The sequence below is a fragment of the Peromyscus californicus genome, unplaced genomic scaffold (genome assembly GCF_007827085.1).
Source record: "Peromyscus californicus insignis strain IS unplaced genomic scaffold, ASM782708v3 Scaffold_14__1_contigs__length_90479793_seg_2, whole genome shotgun sequence".
Taxonomy (NCBI): domain Eukaryota; kingdom Metazoa; phylum Chordata; class Mammalia; order Rodentia; family Cricetidae; genus Peromyscus; species Peromyscus californicus.
Window position 1 is genome coordinate 34,313,043 of NW_026294436.1, and position 22,210 is coordinate 34,335,252.

Genomic DNA, 22,210 nt, shown 5'->3' on the forward strand with positions numbered 1-22,210 from the left:
TTCAATGAGTACCTGTTAATAGTGTATTTTTATATATCAAGAAAATTACAGCATGTGAACAAAATAACTTGAAGTATATTCACGTGTCTGTTAAAACCACATTAAATACCATTTAGAAACAATTTCATATTATGTCCTTTTTTATTTTAAGGGAGTTATTTGATAGAATGAATACCTATAGTTATATTTGTTACTTATACAATTTTAGGTCTTTAATCTTAAGTAAAAGTATAACATCAAATTTTGAAATTTATTCTAGATAAATTATCATTTATAACAAATACAACATAGGGGATGGTGGAACATGTTTTTAATCCTGCTATTCAGGATGCTGGGAGAAGTGGATGTTAAGTTCAAAGTCAGCTTGGAAATCATAGTTAAGTCCTGTCTACAAAACAAGTCAAGAAAATATATCCACATGCTCAATTTACATCAATAGATATCTTGATGTATATTTATATAATCCATCTACTTTCTTGCCAGTTCTTAACCTAACAACAGAATCATTAAAGAACATTGCTGAACAGAGAGAATAAAAGATGGAACCAGAGAAATAACTATACTGGAATTGAAGAAATCCATACTGAACCCGATCTCCTACTTTAAAGTTGATGATAGGAACCTCTGCAGTTATTTTCTCTCACACTTAAAAATTTAGTCAAGTCAGTCAGCAGTGGTGCATGCTGTTAATCCCAGAACTTGGGAGGCAGAACCAGGTGGATGTCTGTGAGTTCAAGGCCAGCCTGGTCTACAGAGCAAGATCTAGGACAGGTACCAAAACTACACAGAGAAATCCTGTCTTGAAAACAACAACAACAACAAAAAAGTCAAGAAGTAGAACAGATATTTTATAATTGCTATTAGTTTCAAACTTCTATGGTGTGGTAAGTAAAGAGAAGCATTTTAAGGTATGACTTTGTAAGATTCATAATGGTTGTATATAATTTGGACATTTCATGAGAAGCAAAGTAGGGTTCCTCATAAGCATGGATGGAGAAGAGGAAGAAATACAAGGAAGGTGATAGAATAAGGCCTTGTTGCTCTTCAAGGAGTTCAAATAGCTTGTGTGATGAGTAGCAGGGACTGAGAGAAGACTATAAAGAGAAGCCTTAGAGTTTAGGAAGTGGAGCTTGGACTAATACACATGGGCAATATAAGGCTATGGTACTGTCTGAAGCGTGGATAGAACATACTAAAATGTGCCTGTATAATTTAAATTTGCAATTTAAGATGAATTTGGAAGTGGCAAAGAGAAGTAGTTTCCATCTGGAGGTGATTGTATTATACAAGTATAAGGAATGCACTTTGTATTTGTTGGCAGTTAGAGCAAAGAATTGGGAAAATGCAAATCACTCTAAGAAATTGAACTCTTAGAAAAGTGCTTAAGCACAAGCTGAACAAGGACAATAGGTATAGAAATGCCAAAGCTAATGGAGGAAAGACCACTCGGCCTCAACAGTACACAAAACAGCTATAGGCAACTAATGAATGCCGAAGAGTGAGAGAAACCACCTTCCCCAGGGAGGAGCACACCAGTTGGTTATCCAATACCAAATATTCTAAAAACACACGTACAAGTAATATCATATCATACAGACTCAGGGTTATATTCGTAATATAAATGTATATACATATATGTATGTAATGACAATCAATTAAAAAAAGGCCGTGGATTTGAAAGATCGCAAGTGTAAAGGAAGGTTTGGAAAGAGGAAAGGGAATGGGAAATGATGTCACTGTATTATAATTTAAAGTTTAAATGAAATAATTTAAATGCTCCCCATTTATCATAATTCTGTCTGCTGGCCTGGTATTGTCGGTCAAGTAAGATCCCAGATACCATTCAAACAGGACCCATGTGAACTTAATCTTAGTCCATAAGTGATGGCTCCTGTGGATGGGATTTTTTTCACTTGAATCACATTCTCTGGAAAGTTTTCTAGCAGAAAATAGGCACTCAGAACATTTGCCCCTAAAGAGTAAGGAAATAAATGAACTTAGTGTCCTGGCCTCAAGATTCTTCATCTACAGCATCGTAGTAGTAGGTATTAGTAACAAAAACTTTTGGGATAATAAAGACAATGATTGCTAAAAATGACTTTAAAAATATCAGTTCTATCCATGAATATATATTTGAATTGCATAAGGATAAAGTGGAATCTCTTTAAGGGAAGAGAATTTCATTCAAAACTGCTACACACTTGCAAAGATAAGATTCAAAAGTTAACAAAGAATATAATTAGTGTTGCCCAGAAATAACATTTAAAAAGCAAAACATAACAGAAGACAGGGGAGGGGGAAGCCCATATAAATAAACCCCACAAGTTCTGGTGACATGGTTATGGGAGTAATCTAGGGAGAACAGATTATATGATGAATGTTTTGATCAGAAATCTCTCCAAAGAATAGGACTATGGTTATGGAAGTTAAAATCAAGACATTTCAATGCCCAGTGTCTTAAATGAAATTAAGAAGATAGCAGAAATTGTTGAGAGGAGAATGACAAAATAAGAAGATAAATGAATATTAAATGAAGACTCTAAGAATCTACATACTCTTTCATGGTCTTTTGTGGATGATTTGTCAAGGTTTGTGGGGAGAGAAGGTGGTAGTGCACAGGAGCACACAAATCCTCACAGTTGACAGATGCGGACACCTAAGCTTTGTGATTTTCCCCCAGCTGTCTTTCAAAACTCTGCTTTGGCATTTGGTGTATTATTGATTTATCCCTTTTCGAGTAACTCTCCTCACATAACTAATTATAATTTCTTTACTTCCCCAATAAAAATACCTGTAGTATAGTTTAGCCATCATTTTATGCTTCATATTAATCCCATCTGGTCATACTCTATTGTTCTCCATCCATATAACAAAATACATACACTAAAAGAAACTTTCAAATTAGCAAGTTTATTTTTGTCTAAAGATCATTCTTTAAAGAATGTAGAGTTTTATGTTTGAAACCAAGGAGTTTGTTTCAAGAAACAGGGTCTAAAGTCTTGTGAAGACTTACAATTGAAGTAGAAGAGGTCGATCACTAAAAAAGACAATGTAAAGTGCTCATGAGGATCCATTCACAGTGTATTTAAGCTTATATTCAAGTGTATTAAGAGGTATCCACTCAGGATGTATCAGAGTTTGTATAAATATCTATAGAGTTTAACAATACAAAAGGGTATCATAGAAGAGATGTTGAGGACAAACAGGGGAAGAACAAAGAAGGGGACAAACGTGAGCATGATGTCACAGGAGCGAATATTCATTTAGAAAGATTTACCTTGTCAAAGCACTAGGGGTGAAAAATATGTGGAGACATGTCTGTCCTGAGGAAGTATTTATCAAGATTGAGCTATTACGTTGTGAATACACAAAACTCATCAATCAGCATTTAAAGTGTCAATAATGAGATGATTGTTTATCCATGTAAGCAGTAAGAAACCTTGCTTAATTGAGGAACATGACATAATGAATGTCAGGGATAAACAGGATGCTAAAAGTTGCATCATCAACATCTGACAGAGATAAACTCCATCTCAGTGACATATTTGATTACTGTTTATATTGAGTGAAAAAAGGCAGTCTCGACATCTGGGGAACTAGCCTAGTCCTATCAGCTCTTGATGTTGTTACAAGCCCTCCTGGCACAAATGAGCCTCGCTTTCCTTCTGTTAAACATCAACATCCTCCCTGCAAACTAACACCAGGCTAGCGTAATCTGCGATTGTGATGAATCAAGACAAAAGAAAGACCACTTTGTCATGATCAGAATTCAATTTAGACAAACACAACATAGTTCAAACACAGAAAATGGCCAAACATGTTCCTCTTGTGGCTAATATAAATGACAGGTGCTTTAAAAAAACAGCCTCATATTTTCCCCTTATCTTCTCATGAAGAATTGATAAAATAAACAAAGACAGAATCACATCTGTTTCCTGGCAATATCCAGCTCAGAAGAAGCCCTGCTTTTTTGTACCTTCTTCAAAATCTCCTATCAAAGGCAATACTCCTTAGAGTGTATGTGTGAGTGAGTGTGAGTGTGTGTGTGTGTGTGTGTGTGTGTGTGTGTGTGTGTGTGTGTGTACAGAGAAAAGTGGAACATCACTGGAGACAGCTATTACTTAAATGATTTAAGTCACTACAATATGATGTAAGAATTTTGAAAATAGCAAGGCCAGTCCTCTCCTTAGACGTTGTGAGTGACCGTTTTTGACTGCTGAGGTCTATATTGACTGCTCCCCTGTGAGAGACAGTGTTAAATAATCTTGACTAATGGACTTAAACTAATCCTTAGAGTTCTGATGTTGCCTGAGAAAAGCTAAGAGGAATACCAATCAGAAAAACTCTATTCATTCCTGTGTGAGGGCACCTCATAATCTCCACTACTGACGATAGTTATCCAACAGCAATGCATTACGATTTAAATATCTCAATTATCTATAAAACTTAACTGTAATAGTCCATCCGATGAAATTATTTAAGCACTATTTCATTTACATCTATTCAAAGGTCTTGTCAAATTCAAGGGTTGATATCCTATCCTTATTCTATATAATTTCTCATTATGTGCTTACTTGACTGTTACTTAAATTTATCAGTCAAGAGTAAGATCATGTAAATACATAAAAACACTATTGCAAAATGCAGGTAATATATCTTCATTCTAATATTTTCAAATGACTTCCAATACATATGTTTAGATCCCAGGGCTCAGGTCAAGTGGCTCACAAACATCTTGTGATCCATTGCTGCTGGTCCCTGTGGATATCGCCTGACACAGACATGCATATACCCACATACACACATAAACCAAATTAAAAAAAAACCTTTAAAATTATTTTCTTTACAAAAATTGGGAAAAACTGAGAATCAGTTGCTTCACAGTTCTTAAAATTAAACAGAGGCTTGGAAAAAATCAAAACATTTAAGAAAAATACTTTAATCTTGGCAGCAAAACAAAACTTTGTACAGTTGCACCAGATCTGATCTGAACATCTATGTAGTAGTATTAAAATAAAGGTGACATCCTGGCATCCTAGTTGTGAACCATGGTAAGGTACTATGGCCTACCCTCTCCTCTCACATTCACATGCTTACCAAGGTACACCATCTATGTATTCTGAGTCAGTTTCTTATTGGTGTTTGGCACTTTGTAAAATATTGTTGGACAATAAAGTAAAGGTACTAAAACCAGAACTAACAATCTGGACTACAAACTAACTACAAATGGAATAGATTTCTCCCATGTAAAATTATAGAATATCAAATCAAAGGACAAAATTAAAAGTCAAAGTCACTTCTTGTGAATGACGTAAGACCACATTGTATCCTTAGTTCTTTAAAATCTAATTAAGTTCCAGTTTTTAGCTAACGCAGACTAATAAAACTTCATACAATGATCAATATCTGAAAATCTCCATCTTTTGGTCTTTAAAATTAGCTAAAACTCATGTCTGCATACTATACATGTTACGAAGATGAAATTATAAAGGTAAAAGTACAACCTTTCATTTGTTTATTTATTAAAAACAATTATCTATACAAGGCACGCCACTCTCTAAATAATGTTCAGAAAGAAATGGTAATCAGGAAATTAACTTTCCGAATGCACACAGGTAGCTTCCAGCTCAGTGGGGAAAATAAGTCCATAATGTAAGAGTGCAGTATAGAGTATACTTCTTAGAAAAAAAAAATAAATGAATGAAACTTAACCATTCAAGTTGTCTCATGTCATTTAAGAGACTGGTTCATTAATTTTTACGTTGGTGTTTTTCCTTTTCCTAGTATCCCTGAAACAATATCCATGCCAATCAGATCATGAATCAGTTGCTGGCTAGAGCATGATTTTGCATCTCTCATTTTTTCCCTTATATTTAAGGGGTTGAATCACTTGAGTTCTTTCTATCTTGTAATCCCACATCTTGCTCTGGCTCTTCCATTCTCCTGTGTCTACTTTTAATAGTATCCCTAAAAAAGTATTTCTTTTTTTACTTTTGTTAATATTTATGTGCTTGTCCTTGCATATGAATGATTCTATTCATGTGTATGAATATATAAAACAAATATATAGTAAACTATAAAAGATAATAAACATCAAGAGCATTATCATTAGATGTGGGAGAAATGAAAGAAAAAGCATTAGCTGGATACACCTTTCACATTTTTAGTTTGCTTTAAATTTCATAGACTGAGCACTGTAGAGGAGCCTTTTAGGAATCATTTTTACATTTCAAAAGTCAAGGTCCAGCTGAAAAAACTTCTAAAAGATCCTTTATAAAAACTTTCTGCTCACCGGGCAGTGGTGGCACACGCCTTTAATCCCAGCGCTTGGGAGGCAGAGGCAGGCGGAACTTTGTGAGTTCGAGGCCAGCCTGGTCTACAGAGCAAGATCCCGGAAAGGCGCAAAGCAGAGAAAACCTGTCTCAAAAAACCAAAAAACTTTCTGCTCTTTGGTAGCTTGATATCATTGAGGGAGATGAACAAAATGTTACTTCAGTCCATTTCCTCTTCAAATCAAAAAGATAACCTAATGAGTTCTTAAATTCTAATGGAACTTCAACTCAAAAATTTTTGAAAAATGTTCTGGGTTTTGTTGTCAGAATTTTTGACAGAATAATACAATGATATTTAATAATCTACAGAAGATAGTGCAGTTCTACAGAAAATGAAACAAACTTTTGATTAGGAAAGAAAGCTGTGCTTTTTCCTTGCTGACAGTTATAGACAACTAATCAAAATACTAATACTGAACTTTATTCTGTAAATATTTTATGCCTTACAGAAACCTGATAAATAGAATATTTTTCTTTTCTATGAAAAAATATGCTTTCTATCTTTACTATAAAACTTTAGAAAATGTATTATTTGATGTAAATTGTATTTCTTCATATTATATTTAAGAACTGTGTTTTTTCTGCAAATGTAAAAACGGAAATAATTTTATTAGAAAAACAATTATACCAATTATTATTATTATTATTTTTTTTTTGAGACAGGGTTTCTCTGTGTAGCTTTGCGCCTTTCCTGGAACTTGCTTTGTAGATCAGGCTGGCCTCGAACTCACAGAGATCTGCCTGCCGCTGCCTCCCAAGTGACCACCACCGCGGTCATTCATTCTTGATGAATTTTGTGTTTTGTGCTGGTGGATGTCAGAGCAAAGACAGTGATAAAAATTGCTATGTGCCTCCTTTTTTACAAGAAGAGTAAAATTTGCTCATGATAAAAGTAGTTTACTTCATAGAGGTTATCTGCCTTCTAAATAGCTGTGTTTATACCCAGAGGAAAAAACTGTGTTCAGCTTTAAATGGAAACCCTCTAAAGTGAATGGCAGTAAATGTGGGTGAAGAGGTAGAGGCTAATTTTCTTTTGTCAATGAGACAGTTGCGCAAATGAACTTCTTCTGTTTTTAACATCATGCACAAGACCTTTGTAAGATGAGGTTAGATTGTTGTCCGAATCTTAGATGGTCTTTTAATAAAAAAAAAAAAAAAAATCCAGGTATCAGGGTGAAAGCTGAAAGATAAGAGAAGCAGAGCAGGCCACAGCCAACCTCACCTTGCCAACTCCATGAATCCTCTGACTGAAAGCCTCTGAGTAATCTTCGGAAAGGGTCTCAGCTGAACTGCCTTAGTTCCTGTTTCCTCACTTCTTATATACCTTTCTCTGTCTTGCCTTCACTTCCTGGGATTAAGAGTGTGTGCTTCCGAGTACTGGGATTAAGGGTATGTGCCACCAATGCCTGACTCTGTTTCCAGTGTGGCCTTAGACTCACAGAGATCCAGACAATATATCACACACTATATATGCAATATATCACCATACTAGACAAAATTCCAGTGTGTGGGACTGAGAGATGGCTATGATGTCTCAACAGGAACTGATTGATATTTCACAGGTGTTAGGACAGGAAATATTAGTTTCCTTAAGTGAATAGCTCCTGGTGAGCTCTTCACATTCCCAGTGATGGTCACAAACCCAGGTGTATTTAGACAAATCAAACTGGACTCAAAGAGGTATTGAATTAAAAATGAAAGGACATGCATGAAGTTAGGGAATGGACTAGGTAACCGGGGATGGATCAGGAAGGAGTTAGTAAGGGGGTCAATATGATAAAAATACATTGTATGAAATTCACAAATAATAAAATATATTGAGAATAGTGAACAGAATATAAAATATATCTCTAAAAATGTGGTTTTGATATTTGTGATTTTCATTAGAACTGGCTATTTTTCACAAGTGAAATTAAAACACATTTGAAAATTCATAGGTAATTAGACTCTTAAAATGCATCCATTTCATTAACATTCCAAAACTTATAAATAATTTAGAAGATTCATAAATCATTTCCTCCTTTTCATTTGTAATTCATCACTAGACTGGCATTTAAAATGCCTTAAATATTACATCTAGTAGTGACCGTATAGGCAGGCATTTACTGATGGCACCACTGTCATCGAAAGAGTGGGATTCTGACGAATCATATTTATGTGAAATTTATTTCTTCTCGTGCTTTTTATCTGCTTTTTCAATTCCAACGTTTGAATGACTGTGCTCAGAATTTTTATGTGAGGTTGCATTTGCCATAAGTAATTAAGCATCAGACAGCTGGGTTCTTTTTCAACTGTGGTCTCTGTAAAACTTCTTTCTGGGTGTCTGTGTCCCAAAGTATGAAATTAGGATAATTATAGGCATTACTCAAAGTTGTTTTGAATGTTAGTGTAAATAACTCACATGAGCAAAGTATGAAAAATTGTGACCAAATGCATAAGTACTGAAAAGTAGGATTAACGTGAATTGTAAGAAAATAAAAGAGGGGAAATTGACAGTATTTTATCAGGTCATTCCACAAGACTATTGATTTTAAAATCTTAATCACCGTGACTTTCATAGTCTGCAAAGAGTGTGAAAGGAGGTAAACATAGTCACACATTCAAAAGTTAAAACTCTGACATTTGAATCCAACCCGCCACCCAATGGTTATGGGCATGCATATGTGGCCCAGGACTATGAGCAAGGTAAACCTGCAACATAATTAAGACATTATAAGATTTTTTAAGAGCAAATTTTTTATGATTCATGTTGCAAATGACAGTGTATTACAACTTCAAAAATTTGGACACCCCTGTAAGGGATAAATTCTCAGGAAGAGAAGAAAATGGATTTTTCTAAAAATACTGTTTTCTTATAAGTCAGTCAAGTGCCTGAGAAGGCACCCAATAATCAACTCAAAAAAATACATGAGATGTATGATTTTTTTTTTATTTAAGTGCATCTGGGACTTAGATAAAGCAGAAATTCAATTGTTCTGTGAGAATCACGAAATAATTCTTGAGCTGAGACCTAGGGAATTAACAAACGTAAAGTCGGACAAATGGCAAAAGACATCTTTGTAGCTTCCCTCTTTCCCTCCCTGCTCCCTGCACTCCTCCCTTCCTGGGAGTGTTCCAAGTTGTTACTAAGCAATTAGATGAATTTACTGTCTCCTGGATAGCAACATTGCTATGTTCTAAGGTTCTCACTCATGTGTTAAACTTTATTGACCCATTTTCATATATGACTTGGTTTTTTAGATGTGGAAAATAGGAAGAAGAAATAACTGAGTATTTCTTTTGTTCATTTACTGCGATCTACTATAGTTAATGTGGCTATTGCTTATTAAAATTATTTTCTAAGAACATTTAAGATCATTATAAACACACACATACATATTTCTCATTTCTAATATATTTAAATCATCACTTTTATCGAATCACAAATTGTTTTATTTTTAACACAAAATGACCTCTTCAAATGGACCTGTAACTTTGGTTCTCATAAAGTATTTCATTTTATATCCTTGTAATTTCTTATTTCTTTGCTTTTGCAGTACTCGTGATTGAATGTAGACCTGCACCCAGACAGGGCAAGTGCTCTGCCATGGAGCCACATCTCAAGCTTCCTGACATTTGTGAAAAAATGTTCTAGGCTTGTCATATACAATCTTTAGTTCTGAAATTAGCCATTTTCAAATACACTGTGGTTTCCATCAGAAACAAACATCTCAGCACTTTATTGTGGATAGTAGGAAAGTTCCTTATCTCTGCATTCAGCTGTTTCTTGGAAAAAGCTGTGAAACACACATGGTGGGTTTTTTTTTTCTTATAATAAAGGACTTCATGTATTGTTCGTGTTCATATTTAAGTTCAAGTTAGGTATAGAGTATTTTGTCGCTTAATCTTGTCTAATGCATCTGTTGCTCTTTTATGCCCCACTGAGAATCTACTCAAAGACTCAATGACTATGGAATGTCTCAGAAATTAATTTACATGATACTACATTAAAAACATAGTTGTCTCTCAATAGTAGTTTAGCATAACAAAAATAAGTTTAATTACTTAAAATTACTTTTAAATATGTTCATCCTATTTTTAGAACAGTATTATATATTCATTGTTCTTGTATTTACTTCTATACTTAACTGTGTGTATTATAATTAACACTTTTCTTTGTGTCAATGTCTTTATGAATATTTTATGTGTTGTAAATAACATTATCTGGGAAATATATCATATTCTTGTGTACAGACAATATTTTGTTTATTAATTTTGTAACTGAAAACTTTTATGTGGTATTTGAACTTGAATACCCTTGACTTGTAAGTTATATTCTGAAGTATATCATGCTAGGTCACTTGGTACTGGATTAGCAAATAGTTATTGAAAATCTGCTAATAAAATCACTTGTGTTTTTCCCCCCTCTGGAAACCTAGATTTTTCAAAATTAAAAGTCAGTAATTTTAGTAGACTGTATTTTAATGTCATTAATTCTGTGTCACTAATCTCATCTATACAGTGTGTTCCTCAAAATTAGTTTCATTTTTAACTGATTTTAGAAAGATTTTAAATTAAGTCAGCATCAGTTCCTTTCTTCTAGTTGTGACTCTTCTCTGTAATTCATAATTTCTGTTTACTAGATTTTGTTAGCATTTGAAAATTTTGCAAAAATTCCTTTAAGAAATTTTTAATTTTAAGTAATTTTTTAAAGTTTTAATTCATGCATTTACTTTAAGGAAGTATGATGGTTATTTCCTCCTGTAATTCCTAAACTTGATTCTTATCTCTACTTTATTTCTTATACTTGTCATTACTCATTTACCAGTTATTTTCTTTCTCATGCATTCAACCCATTCTTTGATTGCCTAATGTCTTTAATTTGTTATTAAGTAGTAGACTGTAATTCCATGTTGTGTGTGCATGGCATCTGGAGAGCTAACTCTGTCTGAGAAGATCTTATTCTTGTGTGATTTTTTTTTTTTTTTGCCAATTACCCCATTCAATGTGAAATTTTCTCCAAAAAGGTTTTCCTTTAGTAAGGAAGGGTCCAATCAAAAGACAAAAATAGGAATGTCATTTCAAGAAGTGATGGGGAGAATCTTCTTTGATCGGGTCTGTACTTACTGCCTTTGCTCACACTCAGCTAGACTGAATAAGAACAGCGTTTGTTCAGGCCATGATATCAAAGTCATTTACTGTCTTATCCAATTAATACTTGAAATTTACTTTGAACGCTTATTCTTCAAACAACAGAGTGTCTGTTGCTTCCCTTTGATCCTTCTGCTAATGCCAGAATTCTACCAAATGCTATGCTGAGTGAGAATTAATCCCCACATGCTGCTCACTTGTGGCTCATGGATTATAACTAAGAAGGCACATGAACAATTTCTAGAGTTAGAGCAATTAAGATTAAGAAATAGGCAGAGCAGTGAGAGCACTTAGCTGTCCAACACATGTTCCCAGACAAGAAAAGAAAGAAAGGCTCTGCCTTCTGCTATAGGCTAACATAGTGAAAAGAAATCCCACTTCATGCTTAATTTAATGAGTGCCACTTTTTTGTTTTACAAACTTTTGAGTGTTGAGGGAAATTATTAGTACTTAAAATTGTTGCAATTCAGTATTGAATTTATCCTGGCATTCCTAGTCATATGCAGTCTATGATGTGCTGTACTGATAAAATACCTGGTTTAGATAAACTTCTTATGGGTATGATTTATAGAGATATTAGCTCTGAGTACAATATTAACAAATCAACCATATATATTAATTAATCTGATTGTGAACAAAATAGATATAAAGGAAGGTGACATACTAGTTGTTGATGAAAGGTGTGAGCATAGACTTCAAAGAACCATTACTATATTTATTCTCAAAGAAATAATTAGTATTTAGAAATCACTGTAAACTGCATAGAATATCAAGAATGAGATCATTTTTGAAGTGCTGATCCTGAGCATATAATTGATGATAGCAATAAAATCCAAGATATATTTGATATGATGTACATGGTAAGCATGGTACTTTGTACAAGAATAGAGTGATTTAAAGATTTATATAGAATTATTCATCAACAAATAATTAAAACAGTTTCTTGTGAGCAAAATTGTTTTCTTTCTTTCTTTCTTTCTTTCTTTCTTTCTTTCTTTCTTTCTTTCTTTCTTTCTTTCTTTCTTTCTTTCTTTCTTTCTTTCTTTTGGTGTTTATGTGGGACTCCTAACAGTGGGCTATCTTTTGACTGCTCTTGGGACTAATTTCATCCTGTTGGGTTGCTTTGTTCAACCTTGATATAAATAAGTCCTTTTGCTTTGTCTTATTATATCTTATTCTGTCCTGTTTGATTATAGTCTCTTGGAGACCTATTCTTTTCTGAAGAGGAAATAGAGAGGGCCTGAGTATAAGGGAGAGAGAACATGGGATTGGGGCTGGGAGCACTAAAAGGAGGAGAAAATGTTGTTGTGTTGTACTGTATGAGAGAAAATTTTTTTTTCATTAAAAAAGTAATAATAAAAAGAAGAAGAAGGCAGGTGGTGGCGATACTTGAGTTTAGTGCCAGCACTAAAAAAGCAGAGTCAAGCAGATGTCTGTGAGTTCGAGGCCAGCCTGGTCTACAGGGCTAAATCTATGACAGCCAATGGTACACAAGAAACCCTGTCTCAAAAATAAAAAAAAAATCAAATAAATAGCCCTGACCTTTTTCAAAAATTGGAAAAAAATGTACAGTACTCTAACAAATAAAAAGAGTAAGTCATTGTCTTTCTGAAGTGTCCTTTCCTAATGATTAAATCTTTGAATAATAACAAGTGTATTTGTAATATGAGAAGCAGAACTACAGAGTGTACAAAAGCACAGACACTTGATGTGAGTAACAAGGGCTTGATCCTCAGCTCTGCTGATCTATAGATCCAGGGTCTTGGGAGAGTCCTGACCATTAGCATGCTTGCAGCCCCTTGTGTATATTGCATATATAATAAAAAGATTTCTTAGTACTATTAGGAAAATTAAATTAGTCAATGTAGATAAAGTCATTAAAATAATATTTGATCTCTGAGGGAAATCTGTCATCAGGTAGCTTCTATTTCTGTTAACCTACTATGAACAGGGTAGAAAGGAGATCTATCTAGCAGATAATGCAATGGCACACTATGGAGAAGAGCGGAGTGTGATTCTAGGACACAGGATGTGGTATCTGATTAGATGACACTTGAGCATAGAGACAGTCAATGTTGTCTCTTGGAGAAGAATGTCAAGGTAGCTGAACAGCAGTGAAAATGCCTGCAGGAGATGGTAAGACAAGAATTTTAGTAACACTGATGGAAAAGCAGTGGAAGGATCCCTGCGGACTGTGGTGCTGATGAGTCTCAAATGTGAGACAGCTCAGAGGGACTGCTAAAATGAGAATAGACTTGTCCAGGCCAAAAAAATTTCCTGGAGGCTGTTGCAGTAGTATATAGACTAGAGGGTGGTAGATTGGACCAATGGGATTTCCTTTTAGACAGTTACAGAAGAGAAATCAGAGAATTACAAAGAGGTAAGACTGTTTTCAGACCCTTGAGAAAATATAAGCAAGTCATAATACCTCATTTAATGTAGATAGAATATTTTCTAGAAGAAAAACTTAAAAACATACCGTTTATGTCTGTGTCAGGTCTTAGAGGTTAAATCAATGTTATTTTGCATTAGAATAGAACCCTTTTAAACTAATCTGCCTTTCTTCCTTCCTACCTCCTGTGCTTCCTCCCTCTCTCCTTCCCTCCCTTCTTTTTTAGAGAATAAAAGAAAAAATCACCACTTAATAGAGATCTAGAGTTAGATTTTTCCTTTGCAAGACTAAGAGAAGCTATTATAAAAACATAGGCTTGGTAGGAGCCCATTTGGGTTTTTTTCTTTGATGGCTAGAAAAAAATACACAAAATACAGTGAAGAGTGTCTTTCCGTTTCCTCTAATATCTCAACCCACGTGTAATATTTCTAGAGTGCCAGAGTATCACCAAATTTTGTAAAGAGCATTGACTCTAGTGTTTCTAAACCATGTGCTAAACTGTCTGACTTTCTACAGTTTTTTTAACCTTTCTTTAAAACAATTTTCACACATTACAGTAAAATTTTCCATTTTAACATATAGATTCTAGTTCTCTTATGATGTTTCCTGCTAGAAACATCTCTTTAATCATTGCTCCATATCACAGAAACAGCTTTTAAAGACAGTGTTTAAAATTTAGAGGTGTTCTCCTGAATGACCAAAATTATCTTATCAGATGAGGTGAAAGTTACTCTTAGCTACATCATTTTATAAAATGTGGATTTGTGTTTCTTACATCATTTACAGAAAAAGCACCATGTGGAACATAGTTAAACTGATTTAAGAAATACTGATAATTGTAAAAAGTAATATAAAAATGTTGACACTGCAAATATCCTCAGTCTCATTTTACAAGAAAATATAAATGTAGGCTAAGTAAAATTTATGATTTTATGTTTTATGTCTAGATTCCCTAATATCTTTTAGAAACTTATTTCTATTATTTCGTTGTTTTTATATATTTTGACTTCAATGTGTTGTAATTTTTTGAATAAAAGCCATCATTTTCTTGTTTCCTTAAGCTCATTTGTCTCAGTTTATTGACTTTTATCTTTAACAAACTTTTACAATTATCAATTTTCTATTCCCATGTTACAACAAGGTAACTATACATAATACACAAATAGATACCTATATTCATTTTTAAACTATGACAAGATTTGGGTGTAGAGAAGTGAGGAAGATGAGGGTTTCTAAACCAAACTATGTGTAAGAGCTAAAGATCATCATACATCGTAGAAAGTTAAGATAATGTTTTCATATTTAAATCAAACAATATTTTTCCCATTGCTGGTCAGTATAAAACAAAAACACTTCAAAAGAAATTTATAAGAAGAATTTTCTAAATTTTTTAGAATGATAGTCATTATTCATACTCTAGGGATCTCATTCACAATTAAAATATTTGAAGCTCATCTAGTCCCTTTTCTCCAGATATGGATACCACTAAACATTAAAGGACGATATTATAAATCTTGGGAGTTTTTATTATATTGTGAAAATGTTAAATTTTTCCTTTGTTCAGATTTTCTCCACTCTCTTATTCTTTATAGGCAAACTGGCTAGAAGAATTATTTTTCTAATTTATATCTAACATGAGTATAACATTCCAGGGTTCACTGTGTTAAAGTTTCTTATTGTCCTTTATCATTAGTTCTTGATTATTTACTATTTAATTTATTTTTATACATGAGTTTTGTATTTATATCATTTTTAGCCCTTTTTCTTTCTGATCAAGCTTTCTGAGCATCCAATTCTCTCTAAACTCATGACAAGTTCTTTTATTATATATATATATATAACATATATATGTAATATAAGTAAATAAATGTAAATATAAATAAATATAATATACACATATATACATATTAATATAGCCTCCTGAATCCATTTATTAGTTTTTGAATTCTCCAAAAAGAGTTATATTTAAAAAACAGATTCCTTATTTTTTCACCATAACTGTAGTATATGTATGTTTCCTTACTGTGGTATAGAATTTAGAATACTAGTTAAATTTTCAAATATATACTTAACCTTGCCATGTGCTTAAGGAAGTAATGATTAACTTGTACAGACATTGTAGAATGATTGTTATGTATTTATTGAATTGAAATGTGAAGTTGTTCTTGATATATCAAGACAACTATGATTATGCCAAGCATAACAGCATGAATATTGATCAAATCATGTTTAGCAATAACAAAAAATTGAAATATTTTGATTTTCACCAACAAGATAATTGATACAGAACACATGTTGCATTCATAATATGACACTATTTGAAAACAATAAAATGATTGTGAGCAGTACAAACACCAAGAAACCATAATAAAAATGCGGCAAAGAGAAAAAAATATACAGTGCTATCAGAAAATTAAAATCATATGTATAAACAAGGTAGTCTGTCACATTTTGTTGGAAGACATACACATAAACACACACACACACACACACACACACACACACACACACACACACACACACACACACATTTGTCCATTAGAAAAGTATTGATCAAATGGATTGCCATGGCTTAAGCAAACTACAAACGTGAAATTACAAATTATAAAAATGAAAGAAATTTTTTACAGACCTACTAATCGGAAAAGGAGCACTGTTTTAACATGAGAAGATAAATCATCCTGAAGGTGCATGTCTAGTGTCTTTCCAGCTGTCAATTCCTTCAAGGAGAGAAGAGGCTTCATGCTAATTTCAGAAACCAAGAGTGTGGATTCCCTCCTTCTCATTTCAAGGTGATACACAGGCGTGCCAACTTCTACGCATAGTGAGCTTCCTTCTGGAAAACTGAAGTCAATTGAAAAATAAATTCTGACATAACCTTATCCTTTGCTGGACTAACAGTTGCCAACAGCCCTGCTTACTTAGTTCAAAGATAGTTCAGTATTTTATTTAAAAATAATGTTGCCTCAGTCTTTGTTCTATAACTAAATTCACTGTTAACAGCTGTCACTTTGATTTTGGACATCAAAGTTGTTGACCTTCAGTGAGTCATATTACCTTATTTAAGGAGATTATAAAGTTTTGAATAAATAATGTTACTTTTCAGTGTGAACAGTTTAGATCCGAAAATATCATATATTTTGTTCTATTATAAACTGTATCACTAGATTTCCCTATAGGGTTGTTTATATATTATTTAATTAAAACATCTATCATTTTGTACATATAATATTTATAATACATATTAATTAGATTTTATTTTGATTTGATGTAAAATTATTAATGTTATAATGTTTATAAATTTTCTTTGTTTTCTCCTACCTTGAATTCACTGAAACTTACAGGATTTTCCCCTTCAATTTCAAAGTTGACAGGTACATCTAAAGTTGGGGTTGATTAAAGAAAATCCAAAGTTTGCTCTACTCACAGCTACAGTAATTATCCTTTCATTAACCGAGTAACTAATTAAGCAGAAATGAGGACACTGGAGCTCATCATCTTTGAATTGCCTTTAATAATACCCAATCTTGCTTCTACAATTTTAACAATACTAAAAACCTCATGAAGTTGATTAATTTAATATTTAGATTTTAAAAAAAATCCAATTTAGATTCAGAAAGAAAAGGACAAGATATATTATATCAAATTAAATAAATTTATACATATTTTCTATTCAATAAATTTCTAGTTAATTGGTTGGGTCCCACCAGAGCGGCAACACCAAACTTACTTATGTTTGCTGACATCAAGACATTTGTTTGTACTTTAATCAGAAAAACCAAAGGGCTGGACTCCAAATATGGGTGGAAACCCAGGACTGAGGAAGCCAGCAACTGCTACCTGATCAGACAAAATCTGTAAGCAAATTTGCAGTGAAGCTTAGTCAGTCTTGCTGTTGAACACCGTGAGGACAAAGTCAGCAAGTTAATTTTGTCACAGTTGTTTCAAAATATTTGTGTGTGAATATATTGTCTATTGGTAGACTTTTCTAGCAAAGCAGCCTTTTGGATTATGCTTAGATCTGAGACATTACATATAAAGAACATTTTATCCTCCGACCACAGTACTATGTCAATACAAATTTAGTAAAGTTATAAATTCTTATTAAGGTTAAGTCTATAAGGATTTTATTTATTATTTTGGAATTTCATGCATGTATATAAGGAACTATGGTTATATTTAAACCTGTTTTCTACATCCAACTCTGTATGGATTCCCTAACACTTTTCTCTCCCAGTTTACTATTCTCCTCTTTATTTTATTTTTAGTAACTTACTAGGTACATATAGGTGGACATATATATGACTCCTGACATAAAAGATTTAAATTTATAAATAAATATTTTTAAGGCAAATAAGTCTGATCAGATTTCTTTAAATTATGTAGCAGTGGTTGTTTTTAAATGAACCACCCAAAAGTAAAATGCTTTAAAACATCTACTTACCTAAAAAAGTCTCCTTGGAAGACCTTTTTAGATTCAGACTGTCCCTGGCATTATTGCTGTTTGTCTTTATATTCAAGGATACAGGCTACAGAGCACATCTGTCTCCATTGCCAGCACTTTGAACCATATCCAGTTTGTGGATTTGAGAAGCGAGACCATGTGTTTCTTCCTTAGCCCTACGTTTCTGTTGCCACTTCATTCCACAAAGGAACTATCACTAGTACCCATGCAAATAACTTGGGGAATTTTAAGATGCTTATACAAGGAAGAACAAAGGAGGAGAGGAAAGGAGTGAAGAATAGAAAAGAGAAGAGAAAAGGCTGAAGGGAGGGGAGGGAAGGAAGAAGACCCAGTCTTACTTTTATAATTAAAAAGAATGTCTTTAATTTGACCCAGATATTTTTTAAATTTTATTTTATCTTTATTTTGCAATACAATTCAGTTCTACATATCAGCCACGGATTCCCTTGTTCTCCCCCCTCCCGCCCCCCTCACCTTCCCCCCAGCCCACCCCCCATTCCCATCTCCTCCAGGGCAAAGCCTCCCCCGCAGACTGAGATCAACCTGGTAGACTCAGTCCAGTCAGGTCCAGTCCCCTCCTCCCAGGCCGAGCCAAGCAATCCTGCATAGGCCCCAGGTTTCAAACAGCTGACTCATGCAATGAGCACAGGACCCGGTCCCACTGCCTGGATGCCTCCCAAACAGATCAAGCCAATCAACTGTCTCACCCATTCAGAGGGCCTGATCCAGTTGGTGACCCCTCAGCCATTGGTTCATAGTTCATGTGTTTCCATTTGTTTGGCTATTTGTCCCTGTGCTTTATCCAACCTTGGTCTCAACAATTCTCGCTCATATAAACCCTCCTCATTCTCGCTAATTGGACTCCCAGAGCTCCACCCGGGGCCTAGCCATGGATCTCTGCATCCAGATTCCTCAGTAGTTGGATGGGGTTTCTAGCACGACAATTAGGGTGTTTGGCCATCCCATCACCAGAGTAGGTCAGTTCGGGCTGTCTCTCGACCATTGCCAGCAGTCTGTTGTGGGGGTATCTTTGTGGATTTCTGTGGACCTCTCTAGCACTTTGCTTCTTCCTATTCTCATGTGGTCTTCATTTACCATGTTGACCCAGATATTTTGCAAATGACCCTGTGTGTATGTAAATGAATATATCCTTTTGGAGGTATGCATTCAGGAAAATCTCTCATTAGGAATAATTATACATTAGCTATAGGATGGTGATTTTTTTTTTTCTGAGCCGCAGTTCTTTATTCAATTGAGAATGATTCAATACAACTACATTTGGTAGTTGTGACCTTTAAATAATGCAATAATCCCTATAACTGACATTTACCCAGCACTTACTGTATTCTATTTTCTCATCACTGACCATTTTGTATCATAGTTTGCCATTGTACATCAGAAAATAATTGTAGTTAATATGAAAAATAAGTGATTACTGTAATTTAAAAATCTAGCCTATATTCAAGTGAAAACAGGTTCTGATTTGTTGAATAACCCAGAGTAAAATTGGCGTCCACAGTGTGTCTTAGAGCTTTGGCCAAGTGCCACAGATCTTGCCCTAGACATCTAGTTCAATAACTTATTTCAAGTCAACTGATATTTTTGACAGTTCTTCTTCATGAAATCTGAGACTTTACCAATGAGACTTGCAAAGGCAGAGATCATATAAAATTGAAAATACAGATTCATTTTTATGGTTGAGATATATTAGAAAAACCTTGACCAACAGGTCTCAAAAAGTAAGAAGGGATCTGTAAATTCAGAGTTGATTATCCAACTGAGAATCATGCATGTAACACTCGGTTAAGGCTGCCTCTGAATGAGTCTAGTGCTACAAACAACTCAGGCCTGCCCCGCTGAACAGGGCCCCTGCCTGTAAAGCCAAGGCTTGACTCGGCTCAAGCGGCTACACTTTCTCTCTCTCTCTCTCTCTCTCTCTCTCTCTCTCTCTCTCTCTCTCTCTCTCTCTCTCTCGCTGGATTCACACCTCGAACACCAGGTGGCTGTGAAATTCCCTGGGATTCTACTGTTCTACCCAGACTTGGTAAGTCAATTAACATATCTATTTAAAAGAGAATTTTTTTCTACATTAAAAAAAAAAATGGTCCAAAATGTATCTAATTCACTTTCTATCCTAATTAATCTTCAACTATAACTAACTAACCTTCAACTATAACTAACTAATCTTCAACTCCCTCAGAGACCCAAGAAGGAAATAATATTAGCTAACAAAAATAAAAACAGAAAGTGCATGCAAGCAACTTCCAAAAAATTTGTGAGTTGACAGAAACAGCCAGCTGCCTGGACAGTCACCTGAGGTTTCTCTGAATTAGATACATTTTGGACTTAACAAAATAGGATAGATAATGAAATTATTTTCTCTGAATTTGTCAAATACAAATGGACTAGACATTGTTTAGACATTTATTACTTGTATATATTGTATATAGTCATTGTACTTTTGTATATAGTTTTTCTTTTGTTAGTTATAACCTTTTTCTTTTTTTTCCTTTTTATTAAAATAGAAAAGGGGAAAAAAAAAAAAAAAAAAAAAAAAAAGAAACAACACAAATGGGGGGGGGCGTTGGGGGGAAGGTGAGGGGGACGGGAGGGGGGAGAACAAGGGAATCCGTGACCAATATGTAGAACTGAATTGTATTGCAAAATAAATTAAAATAAATTAAAAAAAAAAAAAAAAAAAAAAAAAAAAAAAAAAAAAAAAAAAAAAGAAAAAAAAAAAAAAAAAAAATGGGCTTTATGTGTACATTGGAAGAAAATTGGGCTTTGTTTGAAATTTTAGGCACTCTGACAATGGAACAACTATATGAAAAGATTAATATTGATCGAATTATTCAGTTTATTACTTTTCTTATCCTCATTTTACTATTTAAAAAGATCGTCAACTTAAGTGCCAGGATAACAGTCTTAGAAAAACTTGTTAAACCGGTAAAAATGAATTATAGAGAAATTCAAATTCAGACAGAAGAAATAAATAGTGAAGTTGTTTCAAAATTGGATTGTAAGGTTACAGAAAGAAAGCCAGTTTTCACACAATCACCCTTAATTTATCCAGTAGCCGTACAGCAGCTACCTGATGAAAAGAATGAACAAAATACTTGGGTTCCAGTTGAAATGTTAGACTTACGAAGATTTAAGGAGGCAATAGCATCTTATGGCATGCACTCCCCATATGTAAAGCAAATGTTAAACACCTGGTCAACTTGTAATAGGATTATACCAAAGGACTGGCGGGAATTGGCACAGGCTGTTCTTGAACCCGGACAAAATCTCCAGTGGAAAATGTGGTTCAGTAATGAGGCTAAAAATATAGAAAGACAATGGAGGGATAGCGGAATACAAGTCTGCCAGGATCAGCTTATTGGCGAAGGCCAATATGCTTCAGTACAAACACAATGTTCATATGATGTCCAAACCCTACTTCTATGTAAAACGGCAGCTTTGAATGCATGGGACAGAGTTGAAGAACCAGGAAAAAAAACTGAGTCATTTACAAAGGTTATACAGGGCCCCAAAGAATCTTTCACAGACTTCTTACAAAGATTGACTTCAGCAGTACAAAAAATGGTCCCTAATTCAGAGGCTAGTCAGATAATAATTGAATCTTTAGCCTTTGAGAATGCAAATGCAGCGTGCAAAAGAATAATTAGGCCGTTAAAGGCAAGATCTGCACCTTTGGAAGATTGGATTAGAGATACAGTTAATGTAGAGGCTTATGACCATGATGATATGTGGGTAGGAAAAGCAATTTCAAAAGGTTTGAGCAATGTTAGATGTTTTGGATGTGGAAAGCAAGGACATTTGAAAAGGGATTGTAAACAGGTCATTCCTAGAAATAATGTTTATTCAAGGAACACTGGCAACAGAATGCCC